At 35.8% G+C, this 20,477-nt stretch overlaps 1 protein-coding gene, 1 long non-coding RNA gene and 1 other non-coding gene across 13 annotated transcripts in view; 1 reads left to right on the top strand and 2 right to left on the bottom strand.

Moving 5' to 3' along the window:
• Positions 1-10,405, bottom strand: part of LOC144316055 (uncharacterized) — a 117,159-nt gene extending 106,754 nt beyond the window's left edge. Inside the window, exons 1-2 of the long non-coding RNA XR_013381856.1 lie at positions 9,736-10,405; positions 2,402-2,599 (exon numbers count right to left, since the gene is read on the bottom strand). This is a non-coding gene — a long non-coding RNA (uncharacterized LOC144316055). The remainder of the gene's footprint in view (positions 1-2,401; positions 2,600-9,735) is intronic.
• The window catches only part of LOC144316026 (uncharacterized), a 524,958-nt gene that overhangs the window by 7,945 nt on the left and 496,536 nt on the right, over positions 1-20,477 (top strand). The window lies entirely within an intron of this gene.
• Positions 10,615-10,717, bottom strand: LOC144289323 (U6 spliceosomal RNA). Its single transcript, XR_013357266.1, has one exon. It is a non-coding gene; the product is annotated as a U6 spliceosomal RNA (small nuclear RNA).

Genomic DNA, 20,477 nt, shown 5'->3' with positions numbered 1-20,477 from the left:
TTGCCTTCTAGCTAGAAAGTAATGTTTTCACAGCTCATTGTTCATAATTCAATCCTATTTTCTTTCAGGGTTTAGCTGTATTACCGATTTGTTATGAATTATGTGGCTTATAGTTAGGACCCTGAAAAATTCTAGTGTATTCTGCAACATAGGGCTCAAATCTTACCACGTATTTGGAATTGGGTCATATTCAGAAATAAATATGCATCCTTTATACATAATCCACATTCCAATAGGTTTTACTACCACAGAGATCCAAGGAGAGATCCAGTAGGAAATATGTGTCTATATTAAAAGTAAATTGGGAAATCTAATCCCATCTTAATAAATAGTAACACCCTTTGGGGGAAACTGTGCAGTAATGACTGATCAAGTTATACCTAAGATTAAATAGTAAGTCAGTACAAAGTTATATTCAGTGTAAAGGAAGCTGAATTTCTAGTTCAGTTTGTTCCCTCCAGTGAAACCCTATGGACAATCAGGCCCAGAGTAATGGAATCAAAGGATCTGAAGGCAGGAGCATTAGGACTTGGCCTGGTCTGTCTTCCCACCTTGATATTTGATTGCAGAAAAAAAGGCCAGGTGAAAATTTGGTCTGGAGTAAGTTCAGTAAAAAATCTACTTATTATAAATGAATGCTTACAATCACAAAGACAAAGAAAAATGTTTTACTGAGAGATCTTGGACTGGGATTTCTCTTTCTGCTTATCTTTCACCTCCTGCTTTGCATTCATGTTGAATTCTTAAGTACACAATAAATGGCCTTTTCCTTCTTAATGATTATTTTGCATGTAGTTGGCCTTTTAAAAGTTTTAGTCTCTTAAAATGATTTGGATGAGGTGCACATTTATTTACAGTCTTTGCATTTGAAAGTGTCCAAAACTAGATGTGTATTAACATTTTAAAATTGAACATTGAGTTCAAGGAAGTCTATGGAGTAACACTGAAAAGTCAGCAGAAGAAAGACCTGTTGGAGGTTGGAAAGCAAGGTAGGGATTAGCAGGAGGCCATAGACTGAAGACTGGTCCCAACAGGCAGTTCTACCAGCAATGAATAATTATTAGGGAATAATGAGTAGGAAAAAAGTTTTGAAAATGAGTGGGCTAAGGCATAGACAAAACCCCAAACCAGCCTTTTGTGTACTACTGACTCTGTTTAACCCAATGATTCTTTGATGTTTTCTCCATTTTGGCAGATTCTATTCCATTAATTCCACTTATTATCTCTGGAAGATTTCTTTCTTTGGGTTATTTTAGATATTCTACTGGATGGTTTTAGGTTCTATATCACTGAGAGATTTTAGTTTCCTAACTCCTCTTTCCTCCCTTTCTCCCTTCTTTCAGCAGTTACCATGGCTCAGATAGAGGCCATGATCTGGGTGCTATTGGAGAGTACCTCAGTGAACATAACTCCTGCCTTTGGGTTGCTCATAGACTAATGTGTTGATCAGACAAATAATATACACATTTTTATTTTTCTCCACATTTACTAATGGTTTGACACTCAATCTAATTAAGTTTGAAAAAAAAAAGTATGAAGTCACCTGTACTAGTAAGCTCAGTCTATCATAACAAAATGCCATAGATTGAATGACTTAAACAATAAGAATTTATTTTCTTGCAATTCAGGAAGCCGGAAGTCTTAGATCAGGGTGCCAGAATGCCCAGGTTCCAATGAGGGCCTTTTTCCTGGCTTACAGACGAAAGAACTATAGTGTTTCTTCATCTTGTTATAAGGCCACCAATTTTATTACATCAGGGATCCACTCTTAGGACCTTATTTAACCTAATCACCTCCTTAATGGTTCCATCTCAGATATAGTCACATGGAGGTGGCTGGGGCTTCAACATACGAAATTTGGGGGATATAGTATAATTCATAGCATATCTGAGTAATATCTACTTCAGTAATATTACTTCTTCCAGTTTGAACCCACCTAAGCTGTCTTCATCCTAGGTCTGCCTCTGGTCAGTTATTAAATATTTAAAAATTTCCAGTTCAAGGGGCACCTGGGTGGCAGTCAGTTGAGTGTGTCTGACTTTTGGTTTCAGCTCAGGTCATGATCTCAGATTGTGAGATGGAGCCCCAGTTAGGCTCTGTGCTCAGTGCAGTCTGCTTGACTCCCTTTGTTTTCCCCACTGGTGTGCTCTCTCTCTAAAAACAAACAAACAAAAACTTAAAAACAAGACAAAAAAAAAGAACAAAAACAAAACCCTTCTCCCTCTTTGCTTACTTTCTGGCTCAAAGAATTTGATACATAACTAATATAGCAGTTTGATGTATAATTCTATATTTTATCTTCCCTATGAGTGCCTCAAGAGTAGTGTCTCAGTTATCTATTTCTGTGTAACAAATCACACCAAAACTTTGTGACTTAAAATGAGGATCATCATTTTCTTACCTTTCAGTTTTTTTGTGGGTCAGGAATTTGGGGAGAGCTTGACTGTATGGTTATGGCTCAAAGTCTCTGTATTAGTATGATCAGACTGCCATAATAAGAGGTTCAAGATCAAGGTGCCAGTATAGTGGGTTTCTTGTGAGGTCTCTCTTCCTGGCTTGCAGTCAGCTGACATCTCACTGTGTTCTCACATGGCCTTTCCTTTGTGCAGAAGTGAAAAGAGAGATCTTCAGTATCTCTTCCTTGTCTTATAAGGGAATCCAGTTCTATTATATAAGCCCCACCTTTATGACCTCATTTTAAACTTAATTACATACTTTAAAAAAAATTTTTATTTACCTATTTAGAGAGAGAGTGAGTGCAAACAGGGGGAGGGGCAGAGGGAGTGGGAGACAGAGAATCTTAAGCAGACTCCATGTTGGGCATGGAACCTGTGGCAGGACTTGATCCCACCACCCAAGATTTTGACCTGAGTCAAAATCAAGAGTAAGATGTTCAGGTGACTAAGCTACCCAGGTGTCCTTACTCTTAATTAAGACCCTGTCTTCATATACAGTCACTCTGGGGGCTAGGACTTCAACATGTGAATTTTGTTTAGGTCATAATTCAGTCCATAATAGTTGACTATCTCACATGGATGGAATTGAAACACAGGGGACTGGAGGAGGTGAAGCTGTTTTCTCTTTCTTCATATATACTTAGGATTTCTCTATGTGGTCTGTCCATGTGAATTAGTTTTTTGCTTTGTTTTGTTTCTATTTAATTCCAGTTTAACATACAGTGTTATATTAGTTCCAGATGTTCAATATAATGATTCAACAATCCCAAATATCACCTAGTGCTCATCACAGTAAGTGCACTCCTTAATCCTGATCACCCATTTGACCCACTTCCCCTTTGTTCTATATAGTTAAGAGTCTGTTTCTTGACTGCCTCGCTCTCCCCCCCCCCTTTTGTTTTGTTCCTTAAATTTTACATGTAAGTGAAGTCATGGAGTATATTTATCTTTGTCCGACTGATTTATTTTGCTCAGCATTATACTCTCTAGCTCTGACCATGCTGTTGTAAATAGCAAGATTTCATTCTTTCTTATGGCTAAATAATATTTGGATATACATATTTGAATATATATTCATATACATATGCCAACTCTTCTTTATTCATCAGTTAATAGACACTTGGCTGCTTCTGTAGGTTGGTTATTAAATAATGCTCTATTGCTATAAACATTGGGGTGCATGTATCTCTTTGGATTAGTGTTTTTGTATTCTTTGACTAAATGCCCAGGAATATGATTTTTGGATAGTAGGGTAGTTTTATTTTTTACTTTTTAAGGAACCTGCATGCTCTTTTCCAGAGTGGCTGTACCAGTTTGCATTTCCACCAGCAGTGGAAGAGGGTTCCCCTTTCTTCATGTCCTCACTAACCTCTGTTGTTTCTTGTATTGTTGACCTTAGCCATTCTGGCAGTGTAAGGTCATTGTAGTTTTGGTTTGTATTTCCCTGATGATGAGTGATGTTGAGGATCTTTTCATGTGTGTCTGTTGGCCATCTGGATGTCTTCTTCAGAAAAACATGTTCATGTCTTCTGCCTATGTTTTAATTGGATTATTCATTTTTTGGTGCTGAATTGTATGTTTTTTAAATGTATTTTGGATACTAACCTTTTTTTTTTTTTTTTAAAGATTTTATTTATTTATTCATGATAGTCACACAGAGAGAGAGAGAGAGAGAGAGAGAGAGAGGGGCAGAGACACAGGCAGAGGGAGAAGCAGGCTCCATGCAGAGAGCTCGACGTGGGACTCGATCCCGGGTCTCCAGGATCGCGCCCTGGGCCAAAGGCAGGCGCCAAACCGCTGCGCCACCCAGGGATCCCTTGGATACTAACCTTTTATCAGAGGTGTCATTTGCAAATATCTTCTCCCATTCCCTAAGATGCCTTTTAGTTTTTCAGATTGTTTTGTTTGCTGTGCAGGTTTTTATTTTGATGTAATCCCAATTGTGTATTTTTGCTTTTGTTTCCCTTGCCACAAGGAGCATATCTAGAAAAGAATTTGTTATGACTGATGTCAGAGAAGTTACTGCCTGTGCTCTCTTTTAGGATTTTTATGGTTTCAAGTCCCATTTAAGTATTTAATACAGTTTGAGTTAACTTTTGTGTATGATGTGAAAATAGACCAGTTTCATTCTTTTGCATGTTGTTGTCCAGTTTTCCCAACACCATCTGTTCAAGAGACTGTCTTGTTCTTATTGGATATTCTTTTCTGTTTTGTGGAAGATTAATTGGCCAAATTGTGATGGTTTATTTATGGATTTTCTATTCTGTTCAGTTGACCTGTGTGTCAATTTTTGTGCCAGTACCATGCTGTTTTGATCACTACAGCTTTGTAATATAACTTGAAAACTGGAATTGTGATACCTCTGGTTTTGCTTTTCTTTTTCAAGATTGCCTTGGCTATTTGTGGTCTTTTGTGGTTCCATACAAGTTTTAGTTTTGTTTGTTCTAGCTCTGTGAAAAATGCTCTTGGTATTTTGATAGAGATTGCATTAAATGTGTAGATTGCTGTGGGCAGTATAGACATTTTAAGAATACTTGTTTTTCCAATCTGTGGGCATGGAATATCTTTCCGCGCTTTGTGTCACCTTCAGTTACTTTCATCAGTGTTTTATAGATTTTAGTGTAGAGGTCTTTTACTACTTCGGTTAGGTTTATTCCTAATGCAATTATTATTTATAGTGCAATTGTAAATGGGATTGTTTTCTTAATTTCTCTTTCTGCTTCATTATTAGTAACTAGAAATGCAACAGTCTTCTGCTCATTGATTTTGTATCCTGTGACTTTACTGAGTTCACTTATCAGTTCTAGCAGTTTTTTGGTGGGGTCTTTTGGGTTTTCTACATGTAGTATCATGTCATCTGCAAATAGTGAAAACTTCTTTGTTACCAATTTGGTTGCCTTTTACTTGTTTTTATTGTCTGATTGCTGTGGCTAGGACTTCCGTACTGTTTTGAATAAAACTGATGAGAATGGACAGCATTTCCTGTTCCTGACTTTAGGAGAAAAGCTCTCAGTTTTTCCTCATTGATGATGTTAACTGTGGGTTTTTCATATATGGCCTTTATGATGTTGAGGTGTGGTTCCTCTAAACCTACTTTGTTGAGTTTTTTGTTTTGTTTTATTGTTGTTGAGAGTGTTTTTTTTAAAGTCATGAATGGATGTTGTACTTTGTCAAATGCTTTTTCTGGATCTAGTGAAAGGATCATATCATACTTATCCACTTATCCTTTCTTATGTTGATGTGATGTATCATGTAGATTGATTTTTGAATACTGAACCTACCCTTGCAACTCAGGAATATATCCCACTTGATAATGTTAATGATTTTTTAATGTATTGTTGGATTTGGTATGCTAGTATTTTGTTGAGGATTTTGCATCTGTGTTCATCAGAGATATTGGCCTGTGGTTCTCTCTCTTTGTGGTGTCTTTATTTGATTTCGGTTTTAGGGTAATGATGGTTGCCTAGAATGAATTTGGAAGTTTTCCTTTACTGTTTCTTGAAATAGTTTGAACAGAATAGATATTAATTCTTCTTTAAATGTTTGATAGAATTTGCCTGTGAAGCTATCTGGTCCTGAACTTTTCTTTGTTGGGAGTTTTTGAAACTGATTGAGTTTCTTTGCTGATAATCATTCTGTTCAAATTCTCTGTTTCCTCCTGTTTCAGTTCTGGTAGGTTGTATGTTTCTAGAAATTTATTCATTTCTTCTAGGTTTCCAATTTGTTAGCATAGAGTTTTCCATAATATTCTTTTATAATTGTGTTTCTGTGGTGCTTGTTGTTACTGCTCCTGTTTTGTTTGTGATTTTATTTATTTCAGTCTCGTCTTTTTTTCCTTGATAAGTCTAGCTAGAGGTTATCAATTTTATTGATTTCCAGCTCCTGGTCTTATTGATCTGTTTTATTGTTGTTAGTGGGGTTTGTTTGTTTGTTTATTTATTTATTTATTTATTTAAGTTTCTATATCATTTATTTCTGCTGTAATCTTGATTACTTCCTTCCTTCTGCTAGTTTTAGATTTTGTTTGTTGTTCTTTTTCTAGATCCTTTAGTTGTAAGGTTAGATTATTTGAGATTTTTATTGCTTTCAGAGCTAGGCCTGTATCGCTGTAAACTTCCCTTTTAGAACTGCTTTTGCTGCATCCCATAGATTTTGAACAATTATGTTTTCATTTTCATTTGTTGCCACATACTTTTTAAATTTCTTCTTTGATTTCCTGGTTGACCCACTCATTGTTTAGTAGCATGTTATTTAACTTCTACATGTTTGAGGTCTTTCTAGATTTTTTTTCCTCGTGATTGACTTCTAGTTTCATAGTGTTGTAGTCAGAAAAGTTGCATGGTATGATTATGATCTTTTTGAATTTGTTGAGGTTTGTGTTGTGGCCTAATATGTGGTCTATTCTGGAAAATGTCCCATGGGCACTGGAAAGGAAGGTGTATTCTGCTGTTTGGGAATGAAATGTTCTGAATATATCTGTTAAGTCCATCTGGTTCAGTGTGTCATCCAAAGCCATTGTTTCCTTGTTGATTTTCTGTTTAGATTATCTATCTACTGATGTAAGTGGGTTGTTAAAGTCCCCTACTATTATGGTATTATTATCAATTATTCCTTTATGTTTATTATTAACTGTCTTATGTTTTGGGTGCTCCTGTATTGGATGCATAAATATTTACAATTGTTATATTTTCTTGTTGAATTGCCCCTTTATTATTATATAGTCTCTGTCTTTGTCTCTTGTTACATACATTCTTCGCTTAAAGTCTAGTTTGATATAAAAATTGCTACTCTGGCTTTCTTTTGACATCCATTTGCGTGATAAATGTTTTTCTGTCCTCTCATTTTCAATCTGTAGGTGTCTTTAGGTATAAAATTAGTGTCTCGTAAACAGCATATAAATGAGTCCTTTTTTTTCTTCCATTTGTCACCCTGTGTCTTTTAATTGGAGTGTTTAGTCCATTTACATTCAAAGTAATTATTGATAGATATATATTTATTGCCATTTTGTTACTTGTTTTTGTGGTTGTTTCTAAAGATTTTGTCTGATTCTTTTTGTCTTTCTCCTTTCATGGTTTGCTGGATTTCTTTACTGATAGATTTGGATTTCTTTCTCTTTATTCTTCGCAAGTTTATTAGTGATTTTGATTTGTGGTTACCATTAGGTTTTTGTATATCATCTTCTGCATGTAGCAGTCTATATTAAGTTGATAGTTGTTTAAGTTTGAACCCACTCTTTATCTACTTCTCATGTTTTAGGTATATGTTATATTGTACATATTTTTATTTTGTGACTTCTGTATTATTTTACAAAAATTTCCATTTACTGCTTTTATGTTTCCTACTTTTATACTGTCACTTTTGATCTTTCCTCTCTACTCAGAGTCCCCTTTAATATTTCTCGCAGAGCTATTTAGTGGTTATGAACTGCTTTAGTTTTTGTTTGGGAATCTGTTTATCTCTCTTTCTGCTCTGAATGATAGCCTGCTGGCTAGATAATTCTTGGCTGTGGATTTTTCCTGTTCAGCACTTTCAGTATATCATGCCACTTTCTTCTGGGTTGGAGAGTTACTGCTGAAAATCCCCTGATGGCCCTATGGTGTTTCCCTTGTATGTAACTGTCTTTTTTTTTTTTTTTTTTTTTGTCTTGTTTCTTTTTTTAAGATAGATAGATTTATTTATTTATTTATTTATTTATTTATTTATTTATGATAAACATAGAGAGAGAGAGAGAGAGAGAGAGGTAGAGACACAGGAGGAGGGAGAAGCAGGCTCCATGCACTGGGAGCCCAACGTGGGATTTGATCCCGGGTCTCCAGGATCGCTCCCCGGGCTAAAGGCAGACGCTAAACCGCTGAGCTTCCAGGGATTCCCTGTCTTGTTGCTTTTAATATTTTTTCCTTTATCACTGTGTTTTGCCATTTTAATTACAATATGTCTTGATATTGATCTACTTTTGTTGAATTATGTGTGTGTGTGTGGTGGGGGGGTTTCTCTGTGCCTTCTGGATGTGGATATATCTTTCCTTCCCCAGAATAGGGAAGTTTTCAGCTCTTATCTCTTCAAATAAAATTTCTGCCCCCTTTTCACTCTCTTCTTCTGGGACTCCTATAATGTGACTATTATTACTTTTGATGTAGTCGCTGAGTACCATGAGTCTATTTTGTTTTTTATATGACTTTTTCCCTTTTGTTCATTTAGATTATTTTCTGTCTTCTAAGTCACCAATTTGTTTCTTTGCTTCTTCCAGCCCAGTGTTCCATCAGGTGTGTTTCTCATTTCATTTATTGAGCCCTTTACTTCTGCTATGGTGTTCCTCATGTCTGTATTAATAGTCTCACTGTTGTCTTCCATTCTTTTCTCAATTCTAGTGAGTATCTTTATGATCATTACTTTGGAGTGCCTGGTAGCTCAGTTGGTTAAGCATCTAACTCTTGATTTTGGCTCAGATCATGATCTTAGGGTCCTGGTATTGAGCCATATTGGGCTTTGCTGGGGAGTCTGCTTGAGAATTCTCTTCCTCTCCCCCTGCCCCTTCTCTCCCTCTTGCTCTCTCTTTCTCTCTAAAATAAATAAGTAAATCTTAAAAAAATAAATTCTCTGTCAGGTATGTTACTTATATCTGTTTTATGTTACTTGTATCTGTTTTACCTAGATGTCTGGCTGTGACTTTGTCCTGTTCTTTCATTTGGGATAAATTTCCCTATCTTCTCATTTCATCTAAGTCTCTGTGCCTCCTTTTGTGTTAGAAAAGTCAGCTACATCTTTCCTTGAGGGTAATGTCCTTATGGAGAAGAGGTCCTATATAGCCTGCAGTATAGTGTCCCCTGTTCCCCAGGTCTGGTGCTAAGGTCTCCAATGTGTGCTGGGTATGCTCTGCTATTTTGCCCTGGCTCCTTTATCATTCAGGCCAATCATCTACCGAAGTTTTCTGTCCTTTGTAGGTAGTGTTTGATCCTTGGCCTTAATGTGGTGAGTTTGAACTAGGTTTGCTCTTGTCTGCTTGTGAAATGAGACCTGTCACCATTGCTGCTGCATCTGAGGCCCTGCAAAACATCTGGATTGGGAGACATGTATGGGCAGGGGCTTGGGCTGGTCTTCGGGGGAAGGGGCCCACCAGACTGGGACTGAGATAGGTATTTCTGGGGAAGGGAGGTTCCACTGGAGCTCATTGAGGGCAAGGCTTGGTATAAACAAGTTAGGTAGTGAGTGAATGGTACTATGCTGGTTCCCGCAAGTGGCCCTGTGCTTATGCTAAGGGGTAAGAAGAGGAAAATGGTACCTGTCAATTCCTTTGTTCTTGGAGGAGTCTCTGTGAATGCTGCCTCCCTGAGACACACTCTGAGATGTGCAAATAACAGATCACTGTTTCCACACTGTAGGTCTGCAGACTGTTTGCCTGGTCTTCTCTACAAGAGCAGCCCCAACGCCCTGGGCTCTCCCTGAGCCAAGCCTACTCCAGGTTGTAAGCCCCACTGGTTGCAAGAACTCATGAAATTTGGCCCCTCCCACATTCTATGTCAGTTGCCATGGGGGTTCATTTTCTCTGTAACCTTCTCTGCAACCGTGGTGACCACAGTCCATTTCTCCCAAACCAGGTCTTCACATTTCTTCCCTTCTTCAATATGGCCTCTTCTCTATCTTTAGTAGAATTTAGTGGAATTTGTTTGGCCAGCCTTCAGGTTCATTTCTGGGGTATTTTTAATGATGGTTTGATAGTTATCTAATTGTATTCATGGGACAAGGTGAGCCTAGGGTCCTCCTACTCTTCTGCCATCTTCCATTCCATGTGAGTAGTTTGGTCTCAGCATAGAAATCTTAGGATTGTTGGACTGCTTATGTGGCATCTGGCTTCCCCCGAAGTGCCTCAAGACATCAAGACAGAAAAACAGCATTGTTATATTCTTGTGTTGAAAATTACATCATATTACTTCTGACATACTATATTTGTTGAGGTAAAAGGTCATCTAGATTCAAGAGAAGGAAGCAAACTCTGCCTCCCTGCTATTGGGAGAAATAGCAGGAATATCAAAATTACACAGTAAAAACACATGAAGGTTAACAGGTATTTTTACTGCTATTTTTGGAAATCTGACTTACTATATATAGGAGCCATGTTTCTGTAAGTTTTAGATTACTCAAGCTTACCACAGTGCCCAGTATAAGAAGACATCTACTAAGTAATTTTTGTGTTATCTTTGCACAGGGGTCATGCTAATGTTCTTTGTATTATTCCAGTTTTAGTATATGCACTGCTGAAGTGAGAACCCAGTAAGTAATTTTCAAAAAAGGTTTATTGCTTTCAGTTCATGTGCATGTGTTTTTCTGTTTGAACTTTCTGGGGTCAACCTTTTTAAATTTTAACTCATTGTTCATAATTGTAATAGAAAAGGTGAAATAAACTTAGATACAATAAACAGTAGCAGGACTCATAAAGAACATCTAAACATATGTCTATGACAAGCGTATTAATTCCAAAATGAAGATAGGATGCCCTTTTACTTGACATTGACTAATTAGCAATTTTGTGTTTTTTCACATTTGATCTCTGTTATAACCTCTATAACCTGTATATTTATTTAAAAATACGCACAGGGAAAAACACACACACGAGAGAGAGAGACAGAGATTATAAGGATTTGGTTCACATGATTATGGAGGCTGGCAAGTCTGAAATTTGTAAGGTTGGACAGTAGACTAGAAACCCAGGAAGAGTTGTTGCTGAAACTGAATCCCAAAACAGTTTTATGACAGAATTCTCTTCCCTTCAGGGTAGAGCATTCTTTTTCTTAATACCTTCAACTGATTGCGTGGGGCCCACCCATATTATGGAGGGTAATTTGCTTTACTCAATGTCTAATGACTTAAATATTAATCCCATCTTAAAAATAGCTTGATAGCAATATACAGATGTGTTTGACCAAATATCTGGGCTCTGTGGCCTAGTCAACTTGACACATAAAATTATGCATTACAGATACTAATGATGGGGTTGGTCATTGTTTTCACTAAGAATTTTAAAAACCTTTAAACCCACATCAGACATTTTACTTGTAAAATTACCTTAGAGCAGAAGTCTGTTTTCCAAATTTTTTCTTCATTGAATTCTCTCCTTATGTTTGTATGGAATTCTCAAGGAGATGTGGTGTGAAAGGTTAGGCTAACTGCAATAATAAACCCAGAATTTTAGTGGCTTAACACAATGAGAGTTTATTTATTTTTATTTTATCTAAGGTTTATCTGAGTAATTATCACTGTGTTAAAAAGCAGTAAAATTTAGCAAACATATATTAAATACCTATTATATTAAATACCTATTATATGTCATGTGCTGGGTGTGGTATTACATTCTGTAATTGAATATTCATAAAAAATTGCATATAGTAGAATGTAAAGCTCATTTTTTAGTTTTTTAAGTTTTAAAATAACTTCATTGAAATATAATTAATATACAAAAATCTTACATATTTAATTTGGCACCCTGTAAATACAGAGAACGAACTGATGGTTGCCAAAATTTATTTATTATTTATAGAAAAGCTTAACATCCATGGGGCAAATTAAGCATCCAGACTCTCTATAGTTGTACCTCTGCCCTCTACATTCTTAGCATTGTCTCTACTCAGCTGGTACATGGGAAAAGGAGAGAGTGAGGAGAACTCTGCCTAGTTGGAAGGGAGCTGAGAAATGCAGTCTAGCAGTGTTTCAAGGAATCAGAGGAAGTTATAGATCTTGGTGAGCAATCTTAGGCTCAAATATAGGTCATCATCTAGGGGCATGAGAACTTGGGCAGTACACTCCATCTAGCAGTGAAAAATTGACTTAGGAGTAGCAACAGAACAGAAACCCCAACTAGAGGTATCTATATTCTTTTTAGAGTATTCTGTTTCTTGATTGGGATATGAAATAAGGTTTTTTACTTTCTGTTCTATAAATATACCTAGAGTATAGTACCTCTATTTTAACTATGTATTTTAGTTTAAATCTTTAGGAAGAGAGAAGATTCTGCAAAATTTCTCTTTGCTGGAAAACAAGAGATTAAAAACAAGACTGGAGGCTTTAGATCAATCACTGTTTCCATCTGGTGAATGTTCTCTTTGATGGCCTCATTTAGAACTTCAAGAGGTTTTGCTCAAATTTAAAATTCTCATTACAGTCCCTGCCAAAGCATCTTAAATGCAAAGCAATGTTAACTTTAAAAATTTAGAAATTGCTAAAGGAGACATACCATTTAGATCCAATAACTGAAAACTGAGATAAAATGGGTCAGAGAAAATTCTAGCATATTCTAGAAGACTGCTGCTCTCTGAAAATAAAAGTAACAAGACCTTCATTATGGTTTAAAGGTTCTTTTTTTTATGTAAAGCTATGTTTTTTGTTTTTTTGTTTTTTTGTAGCCTGTAGGTCCCATCCCAATTTCCTGGGAGATGTGAATTATAGCTGATAGAGAGTTCGCCTAACATTTGCCATTTTCTTCACCTTTAGAATGAATCCCAAATGGACTTGGTTTTAAAGTTACATGTTTCTTCTGTTCTTCAAGTAATATTGATCTCCTTCAAATCCATTTCTTTTACTTCTTAGAAAGGAAGCCATTTTTAGTGGACCAAAAAAAAAGTACATTCATTTTTTCTGCCCAAAAAAGCACTACATTTTTTATCATTAAATTACCTTTGCCTACCTGAAAGCTTCCCGGTGGCTACCAATTTTAAGCTTTCTCCATACCAACACCTCATTGCTACTGGGTTTTAGAGATATCTTGGTAACTTAACTATTTTTTTCTATGAGGGTCTTTTCTATATTTTATATGGACTCCCATAAAACATATATTTTCAAATTTTTAGTGTCTACTAAATTCTCATAGGCATAATTTTCCTTGTACATTTTCCTACTTGGATTTTTAATTTTACTAGCTTCTTTGTAATAAAATATATATTGTATATAAATATAAATATTTCTTAAGTAAATTAGAAAGGAGAGAATAAACAACAGGAAAGTGTCTGAGAAATCATAGTGATAGATTAGCAATTTCTTTATAATTATTTTTATCATAACTCTTACACTGATAGCATACAATGACTTGAACAGAAGATATATGTATTTACAATATATTTGAGGTGCAAGGCATATTACCATACATTCATAATGCCAACAAATTGGAAACAACTTGATTTAATGATTATTTTTCAAAATTAATGCTTATTTCTTATATAAGTGATGGGTAAAATGGACAAAGAGAAAATATTCCCAATTTGCAATTGAAATGGAAGAAAGGGAGAAGACCAGTGTTTAGTGAATATCCTCTTTAGGTCATACTCTTCCATATAAATTATCTCATTGATTCCCATAATATACTAATTGTATGTGCATGCAATTGTTGCTACTATATATATGAAAAAATGAAAAGTCATTTCAAGTAATCAACAGAAGGTTACACTGCTAATAAAAAACATGTGGTTTAAAACAACTCTGTGGGACACCAACTCTGGATAGTTATGACAGTATGACTATGGGGCCTGGAGAAGACAAAGAAATGTATGAAGTCCATAGATTGGCTTTGAGCACATGAATAAGTCATTTATAAAAAGAATATTCAGCCAATTTTAAATCTATGTGTTCCAGCATTTGATAAAAGATGAAAAAATTTTATTTAATTGGTTATAATGTGGATCATGTGCAAAGTGATGGTAAAGACTATGAATTTGAACTTCACCAGACAATCTTTATTATTTCCTGGATGACTAAATTAAAATAGTTGAAGGATCATTAAATACACTGGATTGATTACTAAAGCAGTTAGCTGAATTGTTTTCTTTGGCTGTCTTTGAGAATGAAGGAAAATGAATGATCATCTTTTCCAAGTTAAATAGATGAGAGAGGGAATTCATTTTCCACAGGTTCCTCAACACACAGCTCCTCTGAGAAATCTACCTTAATGAATTACCTTAACAACTGAATCTTCTATCTTGTGCTTCCTCAAACACTTAATGTACCATAATGCTTTGTATAGTAATTTATATCTGGTCACTGAAAGTTCTGTAAATGTGTTTGGAGTGTTGTATATACTATTGCGCAGTGAACTGGTCAATAAACTTCTTCAGGACAATGATAAGCTCTTTAAAGTTTTTGTAGTGAGGTGCATATAAGGGAGGGATAATGAGACATATGGCCAGGGACCAATATTTTATTAAAAAAAAAAAAGAGAGAGAGAGAGAGACAATAGTAAATAAGACTGAAAAGTAGAGGACTTAAGAGGAAAGCCAACAAGAATAGTATCATGAATCAAGAGAAGTTGACTCTAAAATAAGAAAAGAATGGAATGCCACAGAGAGGTTAAGCAGGATGGGATTGACAGGTGGCTACTAGTTTTCAGGAAATGATTGATGGTGATTTTATTAGATTAATGAGAAAAAGCAGACAGTAGAAGATTGATGAATTAATTGGAGATGAGAAAGTTGAGGCGGATAGGGCTTACATCTTATTTTTCTAAGGAGCTTGACCATAAAAGAGCAGAAGAAACTAGAGTGGTGGTTTGAAGAGAAATCAAGACTGAAGAAGGTAGTTTTAAGATAAAAATACTTGAGCATGCATAGAGATCAAGAGGAACATGATGGGAATAGACAGGTTTAGCAAGAAAGAAAGCAGTTTTGGTCAATCTACTAGACCACTAGGGTTTGAAACTTGGATTTATTTTATTAGGTGTGTAACTTTATTAGGTGTGTAAACCTCAATTTGTCACTTCTTAAATGGGGATAATTAAGCATTATGGTGAAAATTAAATGTTACAGTTAATTTAAAGTGCTTATCCTAGTGACTGTGCAGGTGAGCATTCAATAGATGACAGCTATTATTGTTTCTGTTGTTAGAAAGCTCCTAAATAAAAATCATAAATGGAGATGTTGGTGTGCAAAATAATAGAACTATTCTTTTTTCTCACTGAGGAACATTAGGACTAATGGTGTTAAAGATTACATATAGGAGGTAAACTGAAGCCGAAGGAGAAAATCTCAGATGGGCTTGTTTTGTTTTTTTCTTTTCTATAAAGAAAGGAGTTTATCTATTGAGAATGAGGGATTGATTATATTAGATTTGGTTTGAAATATAACTTACAATAATATATTAGATTGGTTTTGAAACAACTTCATTCCATTGACAAATTATGAGAAATTGGTGAATACAGTGGTGGGTAGAAAATATTGAGTAGACTTTGAAGATGAAAATTATTAATTTTATTATAGCTGGTTTCTACTGTTACATGAATGTTCTTCAGCAATGTGCAGTAGTCCAAAGGAAAGAAATAAAAAATATTTGGGTTTTCCAGGGTTGATAAGAGAATTTGTTCTGGTGAAAGTTGGGAAGGCCATAGAATTTGTGCATACTTGTAAGAAAAGAGTTGAAATGGATTTAGACAAAAAAGAATGAATTCAGGAAGGGAAAATAAAATCAACATTAAATTATGTTGAGGTTAGAGCAGGATTGGCACTAGATCAAGCTGTAGGATGAGGAAGTTCAATCAGAGAAGATCATTTGAATAATTCAAAATTTTAGGGGTATAGATGTTGAAGGTAATAATGATCTCCAGGTTTATTGCTCACATTTAGTAAAGGTAAATGATAAACTACAGGAATAGATGCATCTTCTACAGATGGAATTCAGAACATGCTGAGAATCAGGCCTCAAACTGAATTATGAAGGAAGTAGAACAAGTCTTGCAGGCAAGACTCTGCAAGTCTGCTATATCAAGGTCAGGGCTCTATTTGGGAAGGTATGGAATCCTGAGATTTGGGATGGGGACTTTTCGGTTAACATACTTGGAAACCTGGAAACCTCATATTCCTTTAAATCTGTGAACCTACAGAAGTGGCCCACTCTTCTTTTTTGAAGACAAGCATTATAATTCTTCTTGGAGATAATATAGACAACAAATGTTCTCTTCCATCTCTCCTTTTATCAAGTAATAACATAACCCAGCCAGGTTAATGGTCAACTTAGTATGTAAGAGAAGGGGCCTTGGCAACATGAACCAGCAGGAGCCTGGAGAAAATGTGTGGAACTGGATTCTGGGAATAACTGAATCAAGGAATAGAATACTAAGTTAAATTAGGGAGTACTCTCCTGATATGGGAGTACTCTCTCCTATGATAGAATTTAACTTTGTTAAAGGTGCCAGGAAATGGACTAAAATGGAATTAAGTTGGCTCTTAGAAGCTTGGCCATACCAAGTGATGTAGAAATGACAAACAATAGAAAAAGAGAGAAGTGGGCATGCTAGAGACATGTACTTTGTGGATACACAGGGCACTTCTATTTTCCAAGGTAATAAGAAATGTTCTGGTGAAGGGAACCAGAACTGAGTTTCTCAGTGGTGGCTATCCTCTGTAGACTGCAGGTGGTGATAGAGATGATACTATAGAATTAGGCTCCCTAATAGTAATGGAAATCATAGTATTCTGAAATAATAGAAACTGAGTCAAAGCACTTAACCATCTGAAACTATCTGAAGTAAGGTAACGAGTGGCAGTATCAGAGGGGTGTGTTTGTGAATGTGTGTGTATGACTCACAGAGAGTTGACTCATGGAGATTTATGGAAATAGTTAATAGGATGTGACATCTTTAGAGATGAGATTTAAACTCTACAAAAATTCTTTGTTCCATTATATCAATGAAATTTTACATAGAGAGTAGTCTGGGGCCTGCTGGGCAATCCCCTCCAAAGTATAGGACAAATTATTATATTTCATAATTCTCACAACTTGGGCATAGCTCCCTGACCCACTCACAAGTGACTAGAAGTTTTTAGTTTTGAGTTAGGCTTAGAGCAGGTCCAGGAAGGAATCAATGCATATTCTTGGTATATATTTGCATTTGCTGCCACTGAGCTGCAGCTAGCATTACTACTCATGGGCTGACAAAATGTCTGGTCTACTGACGTGATATTTCATATAACATCATATGGGACTAAGTGATTCACTTTACAACAAAGAAAATTCTATCTTAGAAGCCTTATAAAACAATGGGTCAGCATATTAAAGCTGCAGCTGAGGCACCCAATTGGACACTATGCACCCTATCATTATAGGGACATAGAATTCCAAGAACCGAGATGTGAAAGTAGGAGTGACCCAATTTATCATTATTACAAGTAGCCCACTTGGGGAATTTGTGTTTTTCAACCCCACATTTTAGATTCTTAGAAACTAGAGTTCTTATTTCATAGAGAGGAGATGCATCTACCAGTAGACACAGCATGAGTCCTATTAAATTTTAGGCTATAGATGTTCTCTGGTTGCTTCAAGTACCTTGTGGCAAGAGAACAGCAAGCAAAGAAAGAAGTTACTGTGTTGGCAAAGATATTTAGCTCTGATCACTACGGTGGGAGGAAAGGCTACTGTTATATAATGGAGGCAAGAAGGATGCATTTGGCTCCCAAGTGTTCCATGAAGGCATTTTATGGTATACAGGCAAGTTTTCATGATAGGTATGAAAACAGAGCAGTTACTGGCAGTTACTGTCTTAGAAGGGTATGGTGACCAGTGACTCAGAATCTTCAAGGATAAAATGCTGGGCTACTCTACCCCAGTAGTGGCACTAGGTGAGGATGAGGGGAATCTAGAGTGGATTATGTTGAGTATCGATGGTAACTGTTAGATCAGAAGCTATAGTTTTTCCCTACTAACTTACCTCTTACAAGTTTTGTTGGAAAAGTATACATTTGAGCTGTTCTTAAATGGGGGAAAACTTATTATACAAAGTAATTGGACTCAAATTATGTTGAGGATGTACTATAGTAGATATTTTGGTGTACTGCCAGATGTCTCCTTTCATGATCTAGGCACTATTTCTGCAACTGTCAGGTATATTGGCTACTTTTGGTTCATAGTTGAGTCCTCTTTAGCAATTGTCTTTAACTAAAGGGGCTTGCCTTGCTAAAAGATCGATACCTCCTCCTTGGAAGCACCCCTGTATCCAATGACTGGTCATTATGGGGTTTCAAGGACTCAGTCCTTTTGCCTCAATTCCAGGCACATATGAAAAGTCATCCCAGCTCTAGAACTTACTATATGATCTCCTGAGTCCCCTGTTGTCACTGTAACACAGTTCAAATTTTCTTTCTGCCCAATTCTTCCTTCACTTCCTTAGATCTTATTCCTAAGAGCATACTTCAAGAAAATACTACATGTAAATTTCTGTCACAGAGTCTGTTCCCCAGGGAACTCAAACTAAAACAATAATGGTCTGGAAAAGTAAGTACACATGCTCTTATGAGACTACTCTAGAAGCTTAGAATGGCTTTTTTGTTTATCTTGTATCTTTTCTACTTTTCTAACATTGCAAAAAATATGAGAGTATAAAATTAGGATATAGAAAAAATAATATTAAAATAGGTTTATTTTATACAGAAATTTGGCTTACTCGGATTATTTATAGGGAAAGTTAGGCAGAGAGATAAATAAGGCTTCCTATCATTTAGTACAGGTCCATGCTTATAGTGGTCACTCTATAAATATTTGTGGCGTGAATGGAGAAATGAGATTTTTGATAGAATATTCTAATTCTTATAATTCTGCTAATATTCAAATTAGGTGTGATATTTAGACCAACTATTGCTCTACAGAAAACTCAGCCATCTTTAGTTGTATGACTGGGGCATAATTTAACTTCTCTGAAATTTTATTTCTTTGTCATTATAATGCTTGTCTTCATGTAGTTTCCAACTAAACTTAGCCTTGAGGGTAAATCATTTTCCTATTCCCATTCCTTATATGATATGATGACAAATGGAATCATCAACATGAGGAAATACCATTATTTGCTTGTAAGGGTACCTTTCTCTTTAATATTGTTTTTATTCTTGCTTTCTTACGGTACAGCTTATTTTAAGTATACTTTTATTCACCAAACGATAAATCTTTGGGTTCTCACAAAGTTCATGTTTGTACTAAATCACAAATTGGAAGTGAAATTGTACATATATTCAATTAGAAAAAAAGTTAAATTGTGAATTATGAGTTATTTCAGGTTTCCAGTTTTGCTGTAGCTGTTTTAAAGCCACATTTGTAATGATTAAGCCTTAAATATGGCGACAGCAAAAACAATTGATACAATCCATTGTGATCATAGATCAAGAGATACATGTCCAAAGCCTTTTATATGTATAACTGAATGGAAAATATATTTTTATTCACTGGAAATAAAATTCCTTTTAGAAAAGGAAATATATTTACTTAGGAAAATAAAGATAAGTGACTTTGATAAGTAGAGATTGGGAGGAAAGATACCAGGGAAATGGGACTGAGGAAATTTTTTTAAAATGCTAGAGGAAATTATTCTGTTATTAAAAAAAAAAAAAAAAAAAGATATGCTGGCATTTTGGTCCTATTTGGGTCCTAAGAGTAAAATGACTGAAGGAAAGAGATGGAATGAAGCAACATGGAGAGAGGCCTGAAATGGCAAAATTGTCCAAAGCACTTTTTAAAAAACACAAGTATCAAATGTGAAGGTGTTCTCTTTGCAGTGATACTACTACTTTCTCTCCAGTTAGCCAAATTTTCTGTAAGTATGGCCTTTCAATATACACAGAATGGAGTTTTGTTTTGTTTTGTTTTGTTTTTGTTTTTGTTGTTGTTTTGTGAAAGCTAACGAAGAGGGGTATAGTTTCCTAACCAGTATAGAGTGGGCAGGAAGAACAACCTCAGGACACAGAAACCAAGACTAAAAATTAACTAGACACAGTTACAGCTAGGGGTGCTCTGAGAAAGAGTGGGCAGGAAGAACAACCTCAGGACACAGAAACCAAGACTAAAAATTAACTAGACACAGTTACAGCTAGGGGTGCTCTGAGAAAGATTGGGCTTGCAGGCCATTCTTACTTGGATTCTGAGAGGCAGAGTGAGCCAAGCTGACTTCAGGTTACACATAGTTTGATCACAAGGTACGCAGCTATCATCCCTACATTACTAGCTGCATGACGTTGATTAAATCACCTCAGTCTCAGTTCATTTACAAAAATAGAACAAAAACAGGGC

The sequence above is a fragment of the Canis aureus genome, chromosome 1, assembly GCF_053574225.1.
Source record: "Canis aureus isolate CA01 chromosome 1, VMU_Caureus_v.1.0, whole genome shotgun sequence".
Classification (NCBI taxonomy): Eukaryota; Metazoa; Chordata; class Mammalia; order Carnivora; family Canidae; genus Canis; species Canis aureus.
This window is presented reverse-complemented; position numbering and strand designations above follow the sequence as displayed.